Source organism: Colius striatus, chromosome 4 (assembly GCF_028858725.1).
Source record: "Colius striatus isolate bColStr4 chromosome 4, bColStr4.1.hap1, whole genome shotgun sequence".
Taxonomy (NCBI): domain Eukaryota; kingdom Metazoa; phylum Chordata; class Aves; order Coliiformes; family Coliidae; genus Colius; species Colius striatus.
Genome location: NC_084762.1, coordinates 58,872,383 through 58,895,181, shown reverse-complemented (window position 1 = coordinate 58,895,181; position 22,799 = coordinate 58,872,383). Strand labels below are relative to the sequence as shown.

At 40.4% G+C, this 22,799-nt stretch overlaps 1 long non-coding RNA gene across 2 annotated transcripts; it reads right to left on the bottom strand.

Moving 5' to 3' along the window:
• Positions 1 to 1,583: 1,583 nt before the first annotated feature.
• On the bottom strand, positions 1,584 to 13,740 carry LOC133625353 (uncharacterized). 2 transcript variants are annotated; one of them, XR_009818679.1, is made up of 3 exons: positions 13,662 to 13,740; positions 5,863 to 6,350; positions 1,584 to 1,989 (listed from the first exon to the last, which is right to left on the bottom strand). It is a non-coding gene; the product is annotated as an uncharacterized LOC133625353 (long non-coding RNA). The 2 variants fall into 2 exon arrangements; XR_009818678.1 differs by having other exon boundaries at positions 5,863 to 6,443; positions 13,662 to 13,733.
• Positions 13,741 to 22,799: the final 9,059 nt, after the last annotated feature.

Here is a 22,799-nt window from a genome sequence, read left to right as displayed (position 1 = left end):
TCTGAATTCATTTCAAGGAAGCTCGGAAAAACATTATGTGGACTGTTGTATTCACCTTTATCTGTTGTTTTAGATTTTCTCCCTTTTTAGATAGAAAATATGGAAAAATTCACAGTAATTCCACTCTTGCAGTCATATTTTAATGGCACTCCCAACCATATTTCAAAAGCTGTGCAGGCTGGTAATATCTACATAAGGGACACCAAAAGTTTAAAACAGTAATTCTAGTGCTAGATTAAAGCTGCCTTTTTTGAGGTGCACGTAGGATAGCCAACAAAGCACACCCCACCCCTAATAGCTGAAGAAACTCTCCTCATGATCACGTCTTTCGCTTTGTATTACTGTGGTTATGATTATTATTATTTCCATGGTGCCCAGGAGGCATAAGCAAAGATGAAAATCCTATTCTGTACTTCCAAACGGGTATTTAGAAAGACAACTCTGGTTCCAGATAACTTGTTGGAAAGAGATTGTGTTTGAAAGATGAACAAGGTTGCTTTCAATAGTGATGGGTGGGCATAATGAAGTATGCCCTCACAAATACACTATTATTCAACTCAAACAGGCATTTCCAGGCAAATAAAGAAACATGTATATTCATATCAATATAGGGAGCCATGGTCTATCTCCTGCTTCTGAAAATTTGGCTCTGTGTACATGGCAGTGGAAAACAACAGCTGTGGAGGAGGGAATTTGGAGTACAAATGAACACCAGACCCAGCTGTAGATTTGCATTCTTTGACATCTGGCGCTGAGTAGACACTGGGGAATTCTGTGACAACATGAGATTTTATGCATCTGTCAGCTAAATCTAACATTTCTCTTCGGGACATTTTCAAGGATGAAGTTGATCTCAGAGAGCTGTTTTAAGCCAGAACAAAATAAAGGAAGAAGATTGTGTCCGATTCGACCTCTCAATTTGTATGGAGAGCTGGCAGGTTGCATGGAGCTTGCCTTGAATTGGGATCACACATCTGTTCTACGAGACCTTGCAAGACAGGTTCCACAAGACACCAACGTGTTTGATTTCAGAAGTGCTGTGGCTTGGGGTGCTGCTAAAGCTGTTTGGTGCATGGTGAAAAAGGTTAAGAGTGAGTGTGCACACGTGTGTGTGTGTGTGCATATGCGTATGAGGGGAATTCATTTAAAAGAGCAAGGCAAATATAGTTTAAAAAAACAGATTTTCAACACTTCTCTGAAGATATTTGAATATCCCAAAAACGCCAGATACTCAAGGAAAAGAAGGGTTGTGATCATACGATGCAGTCCCTTGAACTAAAGTATTTCTGCCCTCAGCTTTGTAATTTTGCCTCTTTCCAGTACTGCTGATTTTTTTTTTTTTAGATGAGAAAAAGTCTCGTGCCTTATGCCAAGTCAGTTTGTATTACCATGGTTTACAAATGAGCAAAGGAGCAAGAGCATGTGCACCAGAGCTGTTACACATCATTATGCATTGTAAAACCTGATGTGCTCTCTTTAGCATGATCACTATATATTGCTGGACACTACATATTGTAAAACATCATCACAAAATGAAATCAGATCACTAATTCAAGGAATTTTATTTTAATTTGTATTGCACAGTAACAATGTAATTCTTAAGAAGGGAGCTACTTAATTTGATTTTACCGCATTCTTGTTTCTATGACAGCGGGATAAACAGACTTTGCATTTACCCTCTCTTTCTCCTAACCCAGAATAATCAAGGATGGGTGTGGACTGAGACTTGATGGAGATACTGTGACCTTTCCACCTCAGGCATCTGAGAACACACATTGAGCAGCAGACAGTGACAATGAAGGCTGTTCTTTCCTGGTGTACTTGCGGTTCACAGTCCTTGCTACGGTATGTTGCATAATCTAGGATAATGTAAAAACGATTGGCAGTGCTGAAGGTGAAATAAGCCTTCCTCTTTCCTTTCTCATATTCTTCTCAGACAGGATGCTTGAATTGCTCTTGTTTTGGGATGACCCTTGTTCCAAGTGATTCCTGCACCAAAAGGAATGCAATGAGCTTTTTACAGCTGCTAGTCATAGTCCACATGCATGGTCTCATCAGATAGTCATCAACAGCACCATTTTTACAATGCTGCCTAGTCCCCATAATCTGCACACACTAATCACTTTGAGCCATTTTCAGATACAGTGGCTTAACAAGGTCTTGTGTTAGAATTTCTTTTTAAAATGAAAGCTGCTACCATGCTTTGCCATGAATATGTGAAGAAATACCCTGAACTGCTTTGGCTGCCAGTTGGCTCTTTGCAAAGTAATCTTTGTGCTACACATGGGGTGGCAAATGTTTCTGTAATACAGCCCCTGGTTCCTTTAATTATAGCTTGTTACTCAATGAAGGATAAAAAGCAACTAAAGGTCTTAAATGTACTCTACTAATTACAGCTATAAATGAACATATGACTTTAGCAGCGCTGTAATGGAGTCTGGGATGCTGCATAAAGGGCCACAATTTTCTAAAGATAAACTCATGTAACTTTGAAAGAGGCACAGGTGGAAGTTTATCAAGAGAAACTTGGTTAACAGCTTACAGCTGGCAAAATGTAAACCCCAATTCTCTCTTGGCTATAAAGTGTTCATGAGGGAAATCTTGCTCCCTTGATCCTTCTTGCTTCCAAGTGACTGCCAAGATTTTGCCCTGGATATTGACGCAGCTTCTTAAAGACAGGATGTATTTACAGCTTATAAGATACCTACTATTTTTAATGTCTCTCAACAAGCAAACAATAGACATTTTTTTTTATATTAGAAAGTGTTGGTGTGTCTGTGTGTTGTGTGTGTGTGTGTCCATGCATGAGCGTAGCCCTTCCATGTAATACACAACCTATGTGTGGCCACAATAGTTGTATAGCTAATTAAATCCAGGCTCACTTTACAGCACAAGTCCCAGGGTGTGCACCCATCAGCACTTTCTAAAACTGCAGCACTAGATTACGGTACTGACACGCCAAAGAAAGGGACTGACATTAACCTCGTGCTGGATTTAAATCATTCCAGGCAGTCTGTTTTGAATTTCCAAACGTGCTGTTCTAATGAGTTAGTTCATTTGGTATCCATTTCCTTCTGTCAGCTGCTGTTGGAGAATAAATTGTGCATTGTTATCTTAGCCTTGTCCCTTCTATTAATGGTTTAGGAAATGCAGCTGAAGATCATCTGGAGTTTTCTATGGCAGAGGTTGACCTGCGGCAAGGGGACATTGATCAATCACAGCTTGAAGATGTCAAACTGCAAAATGCTTATTCATTTTATTTTCTGTCTGCAGTTTAGTATTAAAAAAACCCCACGTTTTTCCACCATTCATGCAGAGGGGTAAAGACAAAAGTATAATCTCAATAATTTTACACAAAGTATCCATTTCAGTGCATAAATGTCATCCACCCAAGGAAGGTGGATATACCAACATACCACAAATTCTATATTTACCAGCAGCACATTGGAAGTCTTCTCTGTTCCCTACCCATTTGGTTAAAGTGATTAAATTGACAGTGCTATGATGATTTGTACGTGCTTTTGCAGTGCTGGCATTAGGCTGATTGTGGAGCAGGGATGGACATAGTGCTTCCACTGCACAGCGGCCACCAGCACTGGGCTCATGAAGGAGTGCTGCCCAGAAGGAGTCTTGCTCGGCTCCGTGGCTCAGCCTTTGCCTGTGATTTGTCAAGACCCTTCCTCTGCTTCCCAATACAATGTTAGAGATGGCAGTATCTGCATCCTCTAATTCATTCTGCTGAGAGGCAATACTTAACTGGTCCTGCCCGACTTTAGAAAACAAAGCTAACTTCAGTGACTCTTCTTCCTGCTTAAGAGTTGGGAAAACCTCTCATGAGAGACAACTCCCCTCCATTAATCTATTATTTGGCAGCAGCACCCTTTCCTGCTCTTTCCAATCACTTCACCACTTCCAAACCCTCTTGTTTTTACTTTACACATCTTCCTCAGTTTCCTAGTAAGCACTTATAATCAGATATCCTGTAATTATTCCAGCACCTGATTTTTAGAAATGCCTAGACATCTTTGATCCCTGGTGTTCTGGCTGTGTTGCCTACCTCAGCTTTTTGCACTGTGCTGCACTAACCCCACTGCGGCATACAGCACAGCGTTACTCGTGCCCATACTCTCCCTCTTCTCCAACCACAATTAGATCAGCTCAAAATATCTGTACTGCTTGGAGGCTCTAGATCTGACATGAGGGTTCACAGATTAATTTAGCACAACTAGTTTACCTTGGGATTTAAACAGGCTGCTAATTTAACAGCCCTGAATCTTTCTGGCTGTCCCTGTGCTGAAGTCCTACACTTCCCATAGGATCTGTGGGAATAAAGAGTACATAAAAAGAAAAAGAAGCATGAAATTCTTAGTATTTCAGCCCTTCATTTCCCTGTGACTTTCAGACAGTTCTAACTTGCACACTGGAGAGACTCAGAGGTTTTTTTTTTTTTATGAGAAACATATTGAATGCACAGGTTTTTCATTGATCTTGGTGCAAGTGAAGTTTACCTCTCTGAAGAAATCCCTAAAGACTCTAACACATGGTGCCAGACACAGTCAGGACCTTGTACTCAAGTCTTCTCTCCTGAGCTTCCATTCTCCCCAGCAGGTGGTAGAAAGACATCTTTGTTTTCCTTTATGATATTTTTAAGGGTTGTAAATGATTTTGACCATTCTAGCCCTACTTTAACCTAAGCCACTGAAGTGGAGCCCTGAGAAGCCCTTTAATCCTGAGCTGAGAGCTGACTGGGAGCAGAAGCTGCTTACACTGTAGTGTGGAAATCCGTTCTCTGAGAAGGAATTCGCCACAGCTGCACGTGGCATTGCCTGAACACAGTCCTCACCAGCACTGCAGTAGTGCTCAAATCCAAGCTGTGCTGAACAACTTGCACCATGCACACTGACATCTGAGTTTCCACTTTCCCTCTGTTTCATGTGAGTGTAAATCTCCCCCTGCCTTGGAAATGCTGGTGAGTCCTGGATGGCCTCATGCACCTTGGATGAGCTGCATGCGCCTGGTGTTTTGATGGTGTTTGTGGGTAACTCATATTTTCCTTGGTGCTGAAGAGCTGCAGCTGCACATCTGCAAGATACTCCAGAGAGATTATGGACCACAGTTTGATTTTCATATGTAGCCTCTCAAATCCAAAATTTGTGAAAGAAAATGCTGTCAATGCTTTTACTTAAATTCTCTCCTGATTTTTAAAATTTAGTTCAATCTCAACAATAACAAAAAATATCCTATATTCTCTGCAACATAAATTGCTGCAGTCCCACTGCAGTCCCATATCTGTGCAATTGCATCAGATATGCTGTCAGAGAATTTGGCCCATGAAGAGAAAAGAAGCCTCACAATGCTGTGTCCTCAACAGGAACATTCATTTTTCCTTATTACCTGTATCAAGAGATCATTTTCTCTAGTGAAAATGCCAACTGCAATTTTTACTATCAAGATCATTGCTTTTAAATAGAAAAACAGAAAGTAAACTAAATTTTCCATAACTACATTACTGTAGCCTTAATTTTAAAGAAAAACATTACCAAGCTCAACTTTAGATAACGTTCTATTATGTGCAAACCACTGTTGATATAAGAACTTTTATTTTAGGTTGCTAGCAAAGAGAAGAACAATGTGACCCATTTAAAAACTGGCTCACAGAAAAACATTAGCAAGCCATTTATCATTTCTATTTAATTTTGATGATAAGCACCATTTGATAGAAACATTTCTTTGTTACAAAACCAACAATAGCACAGGACGTATTTGACCATAACACATGCACTTTGCAGTGGTACTGAGAAGTGGACTTTCTGTTTGTTGCCAATTGTTTGGCAAAGAAATAAAAAAAATGCAAATGCTCACCTTTGAATGCTTCAGTAGATAGACCGTGCAGTTTTGGAAACCTGATTAATGGGCAAATCCCACTCACACAACTGAAGCACTGCAATGCTGGATATAAGCTCTTTGAGAAGGACAAGACGGGATGGTGAGAAGGGTCTGTTGCCCTGCATTTGAGAGAGAAGTAGGGGTGCATGAAGATCTGCCACAAGACAGCTGAGAGCTCAGAGGTTTAGGCTGGCTGCAGACCAGTGCAGGTGACGTTGATGTGAGTGTCTGATGTAGTCTGCCTGATGAGGTAGAAGAAGCAGATCAGGCTTCCTCCAGGTAACCAGAAGAAATCCCATATTCACTAGTTCCAGGTCCTCACAGAAGCCATTAACAACCTTGATATCTGTTGGAGGAGCAATGCAGCAGGACAGAAGCAACCTATGACGTTTCTGGAGTGCATTGATGACAACCTCCTGATACAGTTGACTGAGGAGATGAAGAGGGAAGATGCTCTGCGAGACCTGATTATTACAAAAACAGAAGAATTTCTTGGGAATGTGAAGTTCAGGAGCAGCCCTCACCACTAAGACCATGGAGTGATGGAGCTCAGGATCCTGTGAGAAGACAAATAGCAGATTAACACCCCTGGACATGAGCAGAGCAAATATTGGCCTGTTCAGGGACCTGCTTGGAAGAATACCTTGTGAGACTATCTCAGAGAGGTGGTGGTCCATCTCCACATGCAGGATGTGAAACACAGGTGAGCAGAGGCCTGCAAGAAGCTCCTGACAAAGACACTGCCCAAGTATGCAGGAATAAGGTTAAGAAAGTCGAAGGCTATCTGGAGTTGAATCTGACGAGGGATGTGAAGGGCAAGAAGGAAGGTTTCTACAGTACATTAACAGCAAAAGGAAGACTAGGGGACCTGGTGACACATAAAAGGTCAATGTACTCAGTGTTGTTTTCTCATTGATCTTTACTGGAAAGACCAGCCTTCAAGAATTCCAGGTACCTTAGACACATGGAAACATCTGGAACAAGGAAGAATTACCACTGTTGAAGGAGGACCAGGTTAGAGAACACTTAGAGAACTCAGATGCACATAGACTCATGGGACCTGGTGTAAACACAATTGCTGAAGAAACTAGCTGATGTCACTGAGGGGCCACTCTTGGTAATCTTTGAAAGTCTGTTGCCATCAGGCATGATTTTGGAGGACCAAAAGAAAGCAAATGCCACTCCTTTCTTCAGAAAGGAACTACAAGCCAGTCAGCCTCACCTCAGTTCCTGGTAAAGGGATGGAACAAATAACCCTGGATACAATGTGCAAACACATGAAATACAAAAGGTGATTAGGAATAGTCAGCATAGGAAGAGAAAATAATTCTTAATCAGCTTGGTAGCCTTGTATGTCAAAGTGAATAGTCTGGTGCATGAGGGGAGAGCAGTGGATATTGTTTATCTTGAATTTGGCAAGGTTTTTGACATTGTCTGCCGTAACATCCTCACTGCCAAATTGATTGCTAAGTACAGACTAGGTAAAAGGACAGTGAGCTAGACTGAAAATAGGCTGAACTGATGATACAGAACTAGGAGGGATGACTGCTGTTTGTGACTGGAGAAACAAGCTAAGGGGAACCTCATGAAGTTTAAAAAAGGAAAAGGCCAAGTCCTGCCTCTGGAAAGGAACAACTCCAGATAATGGTAGAGGCTGTGGGGTCAAACAGCTGGAAAGCAGCTTTAATAAAAAGAACTTGAGGGTTGTTTGCCAAGTTGAACATGGACCAGAAATGCACCCAAGAAACAAAGGCCAGCAGCCTTCTGGGCTCCACTAGCAGGAGCGTTGTCAGTAGGCAGAGGGAGGTGATCCTGCCTCTCTACTCAATGTGAGTGAGGGCACACCTGGAGTGCTGCATCCTGTTCTGGGCTGTCCGGTACAAGAGAGACTTGGACATGGAAAGAGTCCAGAACAGGGCCACAAAGATGTTAAACAGAGTAGAGCACCTCTTCTATGAGGAAAGGCTGAGAGAGCTGGGATTATTCTGCCAGGAGAAGAGCAGGCCCAGGGGAGATCTCATCAATGTGAAAAAATACCTGATGGCGGTGAGTAAAGAGGATGGAACCAGGTGTTTTCTGTGATATCTAGTGACAAGACAAGAGGCAATGGGGCAAATTAAATGCAGGAAGTACCACTTAAACAGGAGATTTTTTTTTTTATTATTCTGAGAGTGTTTAAACACTGGCACAGGTTGCCCAGACAGGTGGTAGAGTCTCTGACCTTGGAGATATTCAGAACCCAATAAGACATGGCCTTGAGCAACATGCTTTATCTGAGTTTGCTTTGACCAGGGCATTTGGACTAGATCTCTAGAGATGCTTTCCAGTCTCAGCTGTTCTGTGAAATCATTGCTTCTATAATAAAACAAAAAGCACTATCTCTGTAGGAAGCCTCATGTTAGAGCCATAGATACAGTCATAGAATCATAGAATGGTAGGGGTTGGGAGGGACCTTTAGAGATCATCTAGTCCAACCCCCCTGCAGAAGCAGGTTCACCTAGATCAGGTTGCATAGGAACATGTCCAGGCGGGTCTTGAAGACCTCCAAGGAAGGAGACTCCACAACGCCTCTGGGCAGCCTGTGCCACTGCTCCCTCACCTAAACAGTAAAATAGTTTTTTCTTATGTTTAAATGGAACTTTTTGTGTTCCAGCTTCATCCCATTACCCCTTGTCCTGTTACTAGCTACTATAGAAAAAAGGGATGTCCCAACCTCCTGACACCCACCATTTAGATATTTGTAAATGTTAATAAGATCTCCCCTCAGTCTCCTCTTCTCCAGACTAAACAGCCCCAGTTCCCGCAGCCTTTCCTCGTATGAAAGATGCTCCAGTCCCCTGATCATCTTGGTGGCCCTGTGCTGGACTCTCTCCAGAAGTTCTCTGTCCCTCTTGAGCTGAGGAGCCCAGAACTGGACACAGGACTCCAGATGAGGCGTCACCAGGGCAGAGTAGAGATGGAGAAGAACCTCCCTTGACCTGCTGGCCACGCTCTTCTTGATGCATCCCAATCATGTTTTTTTGCTGATATTAAGTTCTACTAGAAAGAAATCACATGTAAACCTGCAGGATTTAGGTGCAGAAGGGATCCTGACACCCAGGGAGACATCATGGACCTTTTCGCACCTGATTCTGGGATAGATGTGGGATGCTTTACTGCTCCTCAGCAGCTGCACACCTTAAAGGCTGGGCTGTCCCATCCCCAGGTAAGGAGCACAGTATGCTTTATGACCTTGGTCTGTCCAGTGTGCTGGAGAGTAGGAGTGAGCTGCTGGTGACGGACAACTGACTATGCCGGTGCTGCGGCAGCTGGGGAGCCTTTCTCTCAAGGAGAACCAGCAACTGATTTTTCCAGCCTACTTTCTAGACCTTTTGTTCTGATCCCACAAAGCACAAAGGGAATAGAGTAGGGCTGGGAATAGGCGTGGAAAAAAAAAAAAAAAATCTTCCCCAGCCTTCTAGGTACTGAATAGAAGGAATATATAACAGCATGACTTTTGCATGAATTCCGTAGAGAGAAAACCGCTTCTGAAAGCAGGGGTTTTTTTTGTTGTTCAGGAAAACTCATTTTCTTCCCAGGTTTCAATTAGACAAGGTCATTTTTCTTCATCTTCCTATCATTACAATCATCACCATCAATTAATTATTTTGAACGTCAAGCATACAAAGCAAACTATACTTTTTTCTTTACACATCATCCTTTTAATAGAAAATTTTGTCCTGTATTTTGAGTAAATGAGGAACTACCACTTACTCTGTTTAGAATTAATGCATTCATGAGTCTTGTTTTCAGTGACTATGATGGAAAGACAACATTTTAAAGCAAATTGAGGTAGCTGATATCTTTCCTAATGCATTTTCAATGTATGATATATGGTAAAGACCAGAAAAAACATTTTATGCTCTGCAATACAATTTGACAACAGCAAAAAATTAAAAGAAAGACAAGATAAAAACTAGCTAGTAGGACATGTGTAAGAGGTAAAGATACAGCCATGCTATTTGTCTCCAGTTAGCTAATTTTATTGGGATTTCAGCATACAAGAAATGAGTATGATAATTGGTAGAGGAATGAGGATGTTATGATATTAATAAGAATGTAATTTCATAAGAAACTGTCTTGTGATTTATAGCTAATAATATTACTGAAATTAGGCTAATGAAGGCAATCAATCCTATATAATCTTTTTTCTTTTCTGTTTTTTTTTTGCAAATTTGATTCTCAAAGCATTTCAGATAGAAAAAGGACAGATTTGTTTTCTCCTCCCAGCAATCCCTGCTGACATGAGAAGTCCCACTGAAATCAATTGATGAGCAGTCTGAGGAGTAAATAAAACTGTGGATACACTTCTGTCCTGCCTTGCATCTGTAGTTGTTTTCTCATGACAATGTCCTTAAAGCCACATTTTCCATGAGTAAAAAAAAGTGCTACAGTGCATCTGAACTGCAGTTGTAGATCTAACTGGTGTACTAATGAACTCTAGCTACTATGAAAGTTACCTTCCATCACGTTGACTTGAGCAGTGATCGCAAAGTCTTTTGCTGTGCTCTACCAGTCTTCCAAGACCTCTGTGTATTTATGCAATTAGCTGCTCTGCACTGCACCCAACACCACTTGGTTTCACTGGTATTATTGCTGGAGTAAACTGAAGTAAGGCAAGCTTCACTGTATTTATCCATTCTGTAGGAACACCACAATCTGCAGTGTATCGTCACTTCCTACTGTCATTTTTTCCTATGCTGGCCTGTCTTCATAGAAATAAATGAAATTCAGTCTGGAAGATCCCTGAAGACCTATAGACAGATACTTTTGCCTCTTTTTACTTTCCTTGCCTGTTTCACTTTCCTAGGAAGGGACAATGTGATTTAGAATATCTTTATAGCATTAGGACTAACACCTATTTCTTCAGAAAAATGTCATGGGATATATTTAAAACCTCAGACATTTAAGAAATACTGCAAATACTTTTATTTTGTCTTGCTTCAAGTGCAGAACTCATAGTTCTTCATATGAGGGAACGTCTACAATGAAATTACTGATCTTGTGAACAATGTGTGACCACTATTCTTGGTAGACTGTGAAGAGAAGCTCCTCCATGTATTTATCTCCTCAAAACCAACACCTTCCTCTCCAGGACTCTGGAAATGGGCATTGTAGCAGAGGCTATTGCCTCCATTACCATGCTCATTACAGTCAATTATAATAACCTTTAATATGTCAGTGAAGCAGGATAAGATGTTGTGTAAACAGTGAGTGCTCACATCTTTTCTCAACTCAAGAACCTTGCTAATATTTGGTTTAATACCTTATATGCCCACCTCATCCAAATACATGAGTAGACACAGATACATGACAGCAAAGAGGTATGATGGTGAAGAAAAGGATGTGAATATAATGCTGGATTAAAGGTATGGTGTTATGTACAACATCCTACCACCTATTTTTCTGTACATGGCTTTGTTCTGGATCTCTGTTCCAAGCAGCTGCTGAGGATAGTGGCACGAAGCAAACAAATAAATGGCTACTGGTTTCAAAAGAAAAATAATTGACTGTGTTTTGTCAGAAAACAAAAGATTTTAGTTAGAGTCCTGATTGGTTATTTGTGTTTGAGGTTACTTATGAAAACCACTTACCACAGAGCAGATTAGATCCTAGCACTGTTGTGCTGTCATCACTCTAAAGTCATTAATGTTTCACTGAACTGTTCTAATGCCGTTAGATTGACCCATGTTACATGTATTGTGTCCATGAATGATCTCTTTGTCTTCCTGCTTAGCACGGAAGGTGAAAGGCACTGGAATTGAACTGAGTTTTCAAGCCAAGAATCTTTGCAATCATAAATAAAGTCAGTCTCTTTGGCTTAACATTCATTGTGCTTTCTTTCTCACTTAGAAACAGATGTTGGCACAAGCAGAAAGCAGGTGCAGAGTGCCTCGTTCAGATGCTTTTGAAGAGAAACAGGAAGTGAGTAAGTCACCAGGAGATGTGTTGTATATATCTTTAGAAAAGCATTTATAAGTGCTAGATATGTGTCTGCTAGTGAAGCGTGAGGTGCCAGCTCTTCGGAAGTTACAGCATGCACTGCTGTACTCTCATCAACGCTGAGGGATGTGACTTGTATGGAAATATAATTTAAACATGAAGATATGAGGAATTATTTATTAAATTATCAGAGAAAGTACTTAAGAACAAAGGCCCAATACTAGGAAAAAAAAAAAAGTCTGCCTCAGTTGAATGCTACTGAAACTGCTAAATTTCTTAGGAACTGGAAACCCACAAATGGGTACTCTCTGTACATTGCAGCACTGTCTGAATCTGGATATAAATGTCCTGAGGTGGTAGTTGTAGAATATTACTATTTATAACAAACAGAGTCTTAACTCCCGAAGGCTACAATCTTGTGTTACCAATCATATTATTGCTGTTAAAGTGAACAGCAATGTAATCTGAGAGCATGTTACGCTTGGATGTGTGGTGAGAATTTGAATCCTGCCATTTTCCCCTTAGGCATCCAACTCTCATACAAAACATCGTCATTTTTAAATAAGGGCAAGATTAGACCCTATTAGTCTCTGTGAGATGCCAGACTGAGGTGAGTAGAAAGGAGTAAAAAGTGCCATAGCTTTTCTTCCCTTTCTTTCCACATCTATCAGCAGAGCGGGTTTGACGCGGGTTGGAAACATGCTCTTTGTAAAGAGGTGGCACAATTTACCCTCATTAGTGGAGCACGCCTACTTTTATTTGCCACTCTTTCAGTACCTCATTTTAAACAACACATCACAGGGATTTTTGTAGAGTCTCTAGGATTTTAACTATGAAAGGACAAGCTTTTCTTGTACACTGCTGAAGCTTCCTGGGCCTGATGCACTGCATTGCCTGGCACGAATTTCACTTTCCCTGTGATACTGAAAAAGCTCTAGCTCTCCTGTCACGGAACAACTTGTTTCAGTGCCCTGCTCTAGCAAAGAAGTTCTGTGACAAACAAGCTTTTAATTTTGTATTTACACACTTTTAGTTTATAATTTGTAAGTTGACAAAGCTGTTGATGAATGTGCCAAAAGCTCAGACACAAACAGAGACACCACAAGAAATGTGAGCGTAGGGGAGAAAGTGCTCACAGGAAGCTCACAGAAGAATTGTACTTTTACAAGCTTTGTAAATGCTTTGATTTAGTGCCATCAGACATTGCTGCAGGCCTTCTACTTATTGCTAATGTAGGCAGTCTAGGAAAAGTCCCAAGAAACTATAAATGATGCCTTTCAACCTGAAAAGTATCTTCTGCCTCCCTGAATTCCAAGGAGGGGTCTGCCAAAACCAAAAACGTGTGGGGACTGGTGAGGAGCCTGCCCTTTCATATGACAAGGTCTCTCTGGAACAAACTGTTGTTTAATCAAAGTGTATAGGTAACCAAATCTCATGGAGTGTCAGATTTTCAGCAAAAAGCCCTCCTGGCTCCTTCAATGTGACAGCAGTCCAGATCAAACTGCTAGAGATGGGCAATCTTCTGCATGGGGGAATACCTGACACCCAAATGTATGTTAACGTAACCAAGACAGAGTTTTTCAGTGTCGAAATAAGATTTTATGCTCTAAGATTTTATGCTCTAAGCATCAGTAATAATGAAATTTAGTGGAAAATTTAAGTTCTCTATGAGAAATACTGACCCACAGCTGGGAGTCAAAAATGAGCTATTTCAGAGAAAGTGCTTGCAGTTGAGCAGCAGTTTGGGAAGCAGCACAGAAACATAAAAATAGTAGAGGACCTTTTCTGCTTACCTGACAGCTGTCTCGTTCCCTGAAACTTCACAACAATCCTGAAGTACTGCACTGTCTCCTGGTGCTCTTCCTCTGTCCCTTTTCAAGAAGAGAAGCTTATCTACTTTGCTGATACAACAAAGCACACTATGCTACGAACTAACTCCCTTCCTGTGGAACAAACATTAGGAAGCAGCTGAAGAGATCTTTAAGACTCCCATGTTTCAGTGTAAACCAGAGAATGCCTGTTTTCAGATTCTTGAACAGAAGGGAAGAGACTGTGAAATAAAAAATCTTATAGGAAAGAATAAAAAAGCTTTATGTCAAACTCTTTAGTGAAGAATTCCTCTCTGATGCCTTATTTTTCTTTTTCTATATAAAGCTGCTGTATACAGATGGATTTCATACAGTCATAGAATGGACACTGATAAAATATTAGAGCCACTGGATAACTTACTGAATGGAAATCTGGGGCATTTTGGACAAAGATTTCATATTCTGTGTGTGAAAGGAGTTTTGTTTTTAATGTCAGCTGTTTGAAGTTGTTCAGTGTCTTGGAAAGTTAGCAGTCCTTTTGCACTTATGAATATAAATATATCTGTATTCATGTAAGATCTCAGGTTTTTGGGGTTCAGGATACAAAGATAAATCCCCTTAGTGACTCTTTTTACAGCACCTCTAATCTAAGGCAGGTATTACTACATTATTTTTTTATTTCAGTGTTCCTAGACCAAAAAATCAAATTAGAACAAAAGCAGTTGCTTCTTTCTAGTTATCTAAATTAAAACATGATTAGTACATGGTAAAATCCAAACCTGAATGGAAATGTTTCTAGGTTCCAGTTGAACCATTTTTAACTGTAAAACTGAGGATAAGAGTCTTTCTAGAAGCATTGCAGTGTTAGCTCACACTGTTCTCTATCATTTACTGCCTGGTCTCTCTTTCTTCTTCATAATTATTATCTCCATTTGACCACTGGATTATGAAACTGCAAAACTCTTTTCATACCTTTTCCTCCCTGCTGTATATGCATCAAAATAATACAGTTTGTTTTCTGTTGCTAAGATTACAAGTGGCATGACTTGAAAGGAAAAAAATTGGATAAAAATGGGAAGCTCTTTAAATGTCATAAAATATGACAAATTGTCACAACTGAAAGAAAAAAAAAAGTGCCTCTGTACTTGGAATCTGGTGCTGATTCAGAGGTGAATAGAACAAATAATTAGAAAGCAAAACTGTAATAACTGGAAAAAGGAGTAAATACTGATAAAAAGTAGAAATTGTGGACTTGTAAGAATATTGATGAGCACTTGAGGGAAAATCCCACAGCTAATGTTCACACAAATGAGTATCCATTTTCTAACTACATTAGAAAGAAAAGAAACACAGACTAATTACTGGCTGAGACTGTGGAACTGTTAATCATGATAAAGAAATAAAATATTCATAAATATTTTGGGGTTTCCATGTTTGGAGAGGAATCTGATCTTCTTATACCATGTGTGGGTAAACAATTTTGGGGTTTATTAATAGCTAACTAGTATTATCCAGTATCACAAACCTTAAAATTTTAAAATACTCAGATATTAAGGAAAGAGGTAAATGAGATGATCTAGACAATTACTCTCTGGTTAGCATGACAACAGTTCCAGAAAAAATACTAAAAACATTGATCTGGTGTTACAGTCATAAAAGCTTGATGCAAACAAATAGAATGAATGCCAGTGACAATAATTTTACAGGAAGCGTGTCTTATCCAACAAACATATATAAATGAGATTACAGATTTTTATAAGGCATATGATTTACTAGTGTACAAAATTTTGATTAAAAATGAACACCAGAACTCATTCATTCAAATGAATGGCATTTTAGGTCAACTAAATGTAAAATGATAATGCAGGCTGTGTCCACATTCTGTAGACTTGCTCCTGGATACCCTGACTCAAGAGGATTTAATGTTTACACTAAACAGCAGCAGAACAAGAGCTCCAATGTCTGATTCAACCGGAAAGAAAAATAAAACCTAATGTGAACAGTTAATTTTTTCACATAAAAAAGAAATCATAGAATCATAGACTGGTAGGGATTGGAGGGGACCTTTAGAGATCATCTAGTCCAACGCCCCTACAGAAGCAGGTTCACCTAGATCAGGTCGCATAGGAACATGTCCAGGTGGGTCTTGAAGACCTCCAAGGAAGGAGACTCCACAACCCCTCTGGGCAGCCTGTTCCACTGCTCCGTCACCCTCGCAGAGAATGAGAACACAGAGGTGAAAATCAGAGCTGTACAGGAGAATTCTAATGTCTGTATTTTCAATGTGGAAAATGGAAAAGTCCAGAAAAAAAAGCTAAAAACAACATATCTTGTCCTAACCCTCTATTAAGTGTTAATGACCTCATCCTGTTTTGACCAGATGGAGGTGTCTAGACTGAAGCAGATGAGTACATTAGAAAATGCAAAGCAATAAATATTCTTCAGTCAAAGCAAACAAGCAAAATGTGAACCAGGGAGTTAAAGTGAGATTCAGATTATACTTGGGTACCTACTAGTTAACACTGAAGGGGTTTAACCACTGGAACAAACTGTCAAAGTAATGTATCCTTCATTGCTTGATGTCTTCAAGTCATGCACTTCTGGAAAATATACTATAGCAAAACACAAGATATTATTTATTGATAGCCAAGCAATTAACTTAATACCTGAGTAACTGTGAGCTTGTGAGACAGGAAGCAAGATCTCACTCTGAATGTATGATTTCATAGCTTTACCAGAACTGGGCACAAGAGCACTTTGTCATCTGTGGATATTTACACATCGATAAGCAAAGCTTAGTATAATGAATGAAGAACTGATTCTTCCTTTGCCATCATTTTGGAGAATCAAATGTGTTGTTATCTCCCTGCCAGTTGAGCCTGATCAGTGCTTCCCCTTTCTCATGAGCTTCCCAGATGAAAAGCCAACACCTTTAAGCCTACAGCTGCTTGTGCTATTCTGGTTGAAACACTGCTCAGGCTCATTATTTAGCTCATTCTCCCCTTTTCTTTTAAACTGTAGAAGGTATTGCATCTTTCCTTGATTCAGTGCTTCTTTTTAAACATTTAATTTCCAAGTAGCGGATGTAATGTCTATCAGTTCTGCTGGCAAAGAGCCATTTCATTGCATTAGGTATTAGATGAAGCTCATAATCCTTCAGGAATCTCACTGAACATTAAAGACTTGAAATTATTACAGTTAGGTAAACAAATATTTATCATCACCTTATCACAGATTTTTCCTGTGAGCATCCCATCTTCTTCCTTGAATTTGGATCTGAGTGTGTCTTTAGTTCAGCTTCCTTCCTAAAGAAATAAAGAACTATTTACACAGCAGTTTTGCCATGTCAGGGCTCTCTATTATCATTTGCATTCTATGTTTCAGAGAGATCTTATTTCATCCTTTATCTCTCTTTTCCTTTTAGCCTACTAGGGGAAACAAACCTCACTTCCCTTTGACTCTTCTATTGTCTGCAGGATTTCACTTTCCTTTTGTACTTATTTTACTTCATCAGCGGTTCCTGCTGTCTTCACCACTTTTTATAACTTTTTACAGAGTTTTTCCAGGACTGTCTGGGGAAAAGAAAAGCTCCAAGACACTACACTAGATTATTCTCTATTTTTTTTAGTGTGCCGTTAATTACACTATATTTTTCATTATTTCCTCACTTGCCTTTTCACTGTGGTAGTGTTAGTTCTTAGGAATGGCTTCCTCTCCTTGTGGGGTTGTTTTGTTTGGTTTTTTTTTTAAGAGCTTGAAACTAAAAAAGTTTTAGTGTCCTCTAGCTGTATGTGTAAGTTCTCATAGGCAGGCGTAATAGTCTTCCTTTACGCATTTGAACATTGGAATAATACATACCTTATGCTCAACAGTTTAGAAATATTTAGCCTGTTCCCATTTCGCTTCATTTCTTGGGGTACTCTTACAGATAGAATTTTGCACATAAGAGTTTTAGACCTGTACTGTAGAAAAACTGGTGTACACTTCTGGATCAACATGTTAATCTTTTAATTGCCCCCAAAACACGCATATTGTAAAGTGAAACTTGTGAAGTGTGTGCAGGAGAAGCTTACTATCCTATTGGCTGCCAAAGCCAAGGAGCACAAATTTACACTTATAGACCATAAAACACATAAGACCACTGAAACCACCCTTTGGTGTGTATGTAAGAGAAATTGGGATCCAGCTGACATATTTTGCAATGTTTGCAGGACAGTATTTGCCAACGTAAACCTGATTTTTAAACAGATGGAGTCTTTCACTGTGAATGTTTTTTCTTTGCTATAAATGGTCCCTTTATTGAAAAGACTCTCCCTTTTTACCTCTCTCTCTGAAACACAGAATTCATACATCTTGGACTATTTATACTACCAAACATCCTTTTCCTTTTTATAACACATGACTTCAGCTGCAGAAAAAAATGATAGGCAAATAATATTATTCCAGGAATAGTGGAATATTATTGCTTATAATGAACCAGTTCCTTTTAAAATGTGTAGAGAGGTTTTCAATTTTCTTATGTATAAGCTTGTGTTTTAACAATCAAATGCATACACTTCTAAATTTGGAAAAGAATCAAACTTCTTTGAGAGAGTAACCTGGCAAGAAATAAAGATAGAAAAGACCACGTGAGAGATGATTGCTAGTCAAGCTCATAGTCCAAGACAGGAAGCAAAATAGGAAGCCCTATTCAGTGAAAAAGCTAGATGCTCCTGATACCTTCAATTGTCTGTCTTGCTATATGGACATTGCCTTTTCTTTCAGGACACCTTGGCATGAACTGAGATCTGGTTTAGAGAAGCATAAACGACTCTAAATTCCCCAAAATAGAGTATACTAATATCCCAAAGGACATTCCTCTCCTTATCATACTATTAAGTCCTGCATGCTCTCAACTACTCTGTGCTGGCAGCAAGAAAATTAAAAAAATCAACAGTAAAGGAAATTATCATCTCATGGTCTGAATTTATGATCCCTTGAATCAGAAAAATAACTTTCAGTTCTGTGGCCTGCAAAGAATACTGCACATAGAAACATACAGTTTAAAACAACTTGTATGGAATCTTACTTTTCTTTTCCTACAGATTTCTTACTACACTTCTCTGCATTGGACTCTCCCCTTTTGGAATGACAAAAGCAACAAGTACAGTTGTTGAAATATAACCTCTTAAAAAAAATGTTTGTAGTCATTAATTACAATTTATGCATACGAATTTCACAGGTTCTGGACATGGAATTTGGATACAGGTCTAATTTTCCCATTGCATACATTTTAAGGTGTTCAGAGAAGAAAAAAAATCATTAACTGTATAACAAATATTAACATCTAGATGTAAGAAATACAAGAATGAAGAATTACACCAAATGTTTCAAAATGCTGTTTCTCATTTCACAAAAAGGAATGTCAGAGCCTCTGCTGCTTCTGAACTGCTGTCCTCTGAGTTTAAAGAGGAACTTTTGAGTCTTGGATCTATGAGCATTTCTTTTCCTGGTATCATTGAAGGGTGTGATCATTAATACCAGTTAACAAGAAGCCAGCATGTGCCTCAGACTCAAAGGCCTGCTTCTGCTGCTGAGGTGACATGTTAATTATGAAGGTCATGTTGTCTGGGCCTCTCCTATTTTTTTTCCCATCAATTTGGTATTATCTTGAGTGCCATAGCTATGCGTCCTCACAGATTTTTCAGTATGCTGAGTCAATGTAGCAAACACCAAAAGTAACGCATTTTTTCAGAATAAAGAGTATGTTTGTATTATGGTTATATATTTAACATCTTTTCACAGTATAATCAGCTACTGGGAGCTTCTACACAAACATAAACTTTAGATGCCCAGTAATAATAAAGTTTCTGAAGACTGATATAAGATTAAGAGAGAGTTGGAACACAGACGGCTAACATAAACCATGTGATCACCACAAAGAGAGCACTTAATTAAAGAGCAGAGAACTGTGAAGTGGAAATAGATGTCTTGGGACACCTATATCAGGTAGCACGGTGCTACAACAGTGAATGTTTCTTGATGACTGCACAGTACATCAATACATGGCAAAGGGCAGTGCATGGGGTAATGTCAGTATATACTACATAGGAACAAAAATAATCTGACAGAGCAGAACACTTTCAAAAGTGCCCACATCATTAAAGGAGATCAAATCCCACTGATCTTGAACAAGGCCGATATCATGCTGCTGTCTACATCTGATTCTCTCAATCCTTTTACTTGAAGCTGGGTCCATAAATGAGTTGGCTTATACAGAGATTGGTCAGGTCAATATGCACATTGTGGTTGGAGTTAAATGTGAGGGCTTCTGTCCCATGCTCAATTTCATTGTAGAGACATACACTTGAAGACCTTTGCTGCTTCTGCACTTGACCATTGAAGAACTTGTAGGGATTTTTAGTGGAATCTAATCTGATGTTAGATCATGCTATGCCTGACAGATCCTATTGGAGAAATAATATATCTGCAGAGAAAAAACAACTCAGCAGACCTATGGAAATAAAGAAATGACAACTATTCAGTAAGGCTATATTATGCCTAATTTTTTTGAAAAATATGGAAGGAATGGAAGGGTTAAAAGGAAGGGCAACAAATATAAGTTGCTTAGTTCTTAAGTTCAGTTATGAGAGGAAGCCATGAAAACTGTGGAAAACTATGAGAAGCATTTATTGCAAAACAGGAACCTGTGGGTCTGATAATGTTGCCCCTCAGAGGTGTGAAATTCTAGAACAGATGTCCCACAGGAAAGCTACTGCAGGAAAGAACTTAATAGAGGGCATGAATGAAGTACTGTGCTTCAAGCAGCAAGGCAATGGATCTGGCCTCCTAGGACTATGTTTTTTTAAAACATGAGACTCTATTTGAAGAGGTAAATGAATTTCCAGTCAGATGGAGCAGAATATGTGATGATTTAGGGGAATGTTTGTTATTTCCCCATGTGGTTGAGCAATGATTCAAAGGGACTGATATTAATAGAAACAACTAGTGTGTATTTAAGAAGTCATTAGGGGATAAAAGTCAACAAACAATAAAGCCAGTTTGGTATCAGAGAAGGATATGCATATGCAACATGATGTCTCATATGACTACAAGTTATGTTAAAAGATCTGAGTTTTCTGTTTGTACTGATATCAGGTCACTGAGTAAAAATGTCTATTTGGTGGGATTTTCTGCCTCAAGCTGTACCACAACTGTAGTTTGTTCGAGTAGCATCTATTCCCTTCAGTCATCAATAGTGAAGATAGTAACTAATGATCCTGCAGAAGGAAACTTGTGTTTCTATTCTGATCTTAAAAAAAAACCTCAACCAAGTACCTTCTACTTCTTTTGTCCTATTTTCTTTTCACCTTGCACACATGAGTCAGTACTCTCTTCTTTCACTAATGATGTCCCAGCTCATTTGTTCTTTTCCTTTCATCTCAGTTTCACACTCATGATAATTCTTGCTCCCATGTTAGTACTGCACAGGAATCACAGGTACTGCTGTTGAGTTTGGGAACGCTGAAGCACGATGAAGTTCACATCTAGATCAACAGCCCAGGATCAGGATGTTATTCTCTGGGAATACCAGAATGCAAGGAGATCTGGCCACTGCCTTTAAGTGGACAAGGACGGTAAGCAAAGGGCACTTCCACTAACCATTTTAGCAACTATATTTGACTGCTTCTGCTACCTTTCCTGGTTGCTGTCAGGGATTGCATACTGCCAGTGCCAGGTACTCCCTTTCCTTGCTGTCAATGTTGCAAGTGTTTGGGCCACTGTGTAGGGGGGGGGATCTCTATTACAGAGATCTCTTTTCCTTTGATAAAATTAATAATTTTTAGGTCTACACGTGGCTGTTGGCAAAGAGGAAGGATCCTTTCATGACTTTGAATCGAGGCATCCTTGTGGTAAGAACAGGCTTTCCTCAAACCCTACATCCTGTACATTCCACAGGAGGAAGTGAAGCCACACTCCTGGATGTGGCCTAAATGAAGGGGTCACTGTAAAGAATATGGATGCCTCAAACCCTCCTTCAGAACAGAAGGGACAGAGCTAGGCATCCCTGCTATTCAGTGGCTCCCGTATCCTTATGGAGGGCCTCAACCCTTCCAGAGGAGGGACACGGTGCTGTGAGGAGAGGAGGAACAAAGAATGTCTGAGATTGGAACGGACTTCTGAGATCACCTTGTCCAAATCACCTGCTTAAGCAGGGACACTCAGAGCAAGTTCCTCAGGACAGTGCTCTGATGAATATCTCCAGGAATGGAGACTTCACAACCTCTCTGGGAAACCTGTGCCAGTGCTCCGTCACTCTTGTCATAAAAAGTGCCTCTGGTCCTGGCACTGAGTGCTATAGAAGAAAGCTTGGCTTCATCCTCTTTGCATCTTCCCTTCAGGTATTTCTGTACATCAGCGAGATCCCACTGAGCCTGCTCTTCTACAGGCTGAACAGCCCCATCTCTCTCCTCCTTTCCTCACAGGAGAGATGCTCCAGTCCCTTAACCATCTTCATGGCCCTATGCTGGATTCCCTCCAGTAGTTCTACATTGATTTTTGGACTGGACACTTGAGACCTCAACACAGCACCTCAGATGTGGCCTGACCAGTGCTGAGTGGAGGGGCAGAATCACCTTCCCTCACTTGCTGTCATTGGTTTGCCTAATGCAATCCAAGGTATCATTCACTTTCTTTGCAGCAAGGGTACATTGCTGATTCACATCCAACCTGGTGCGCACCAGGACCTTTTCTGCCAAGCCGCTTTCCACGCTGGTTGCCCCTGGCCTGTGACAGTGTTCGGGCTGTTCCTTCCCAGGGGCTTGGCTTTGCCCTTCCCAGTGTTGAAGTTGCCCTCCCAAGGTGTGCCTGGGAGCACAGACCACCTGAGCCCAGTTCCAGGGGCAGCGAGAGCTGCGGGCACAGCCCACCCACCCAGGCGAGTGGAGCAGCCGGCGAAGGAAGGTGAGAAAGACACAGTGAGGATCCAAGAGCAGCACCTCACGGAGGACAGCAGCCCGGCCCGCGGCTCCCGCGGCCGCTCGCTCTCCTGTCCCCGCTCCGCCGGTTCCTACTTTCCCCGTCGCCTGCCCCGCCAGGGGAGAGACTGCGTCCCGATCCCGCCCGGCGGCCGCGCCCCGGCCC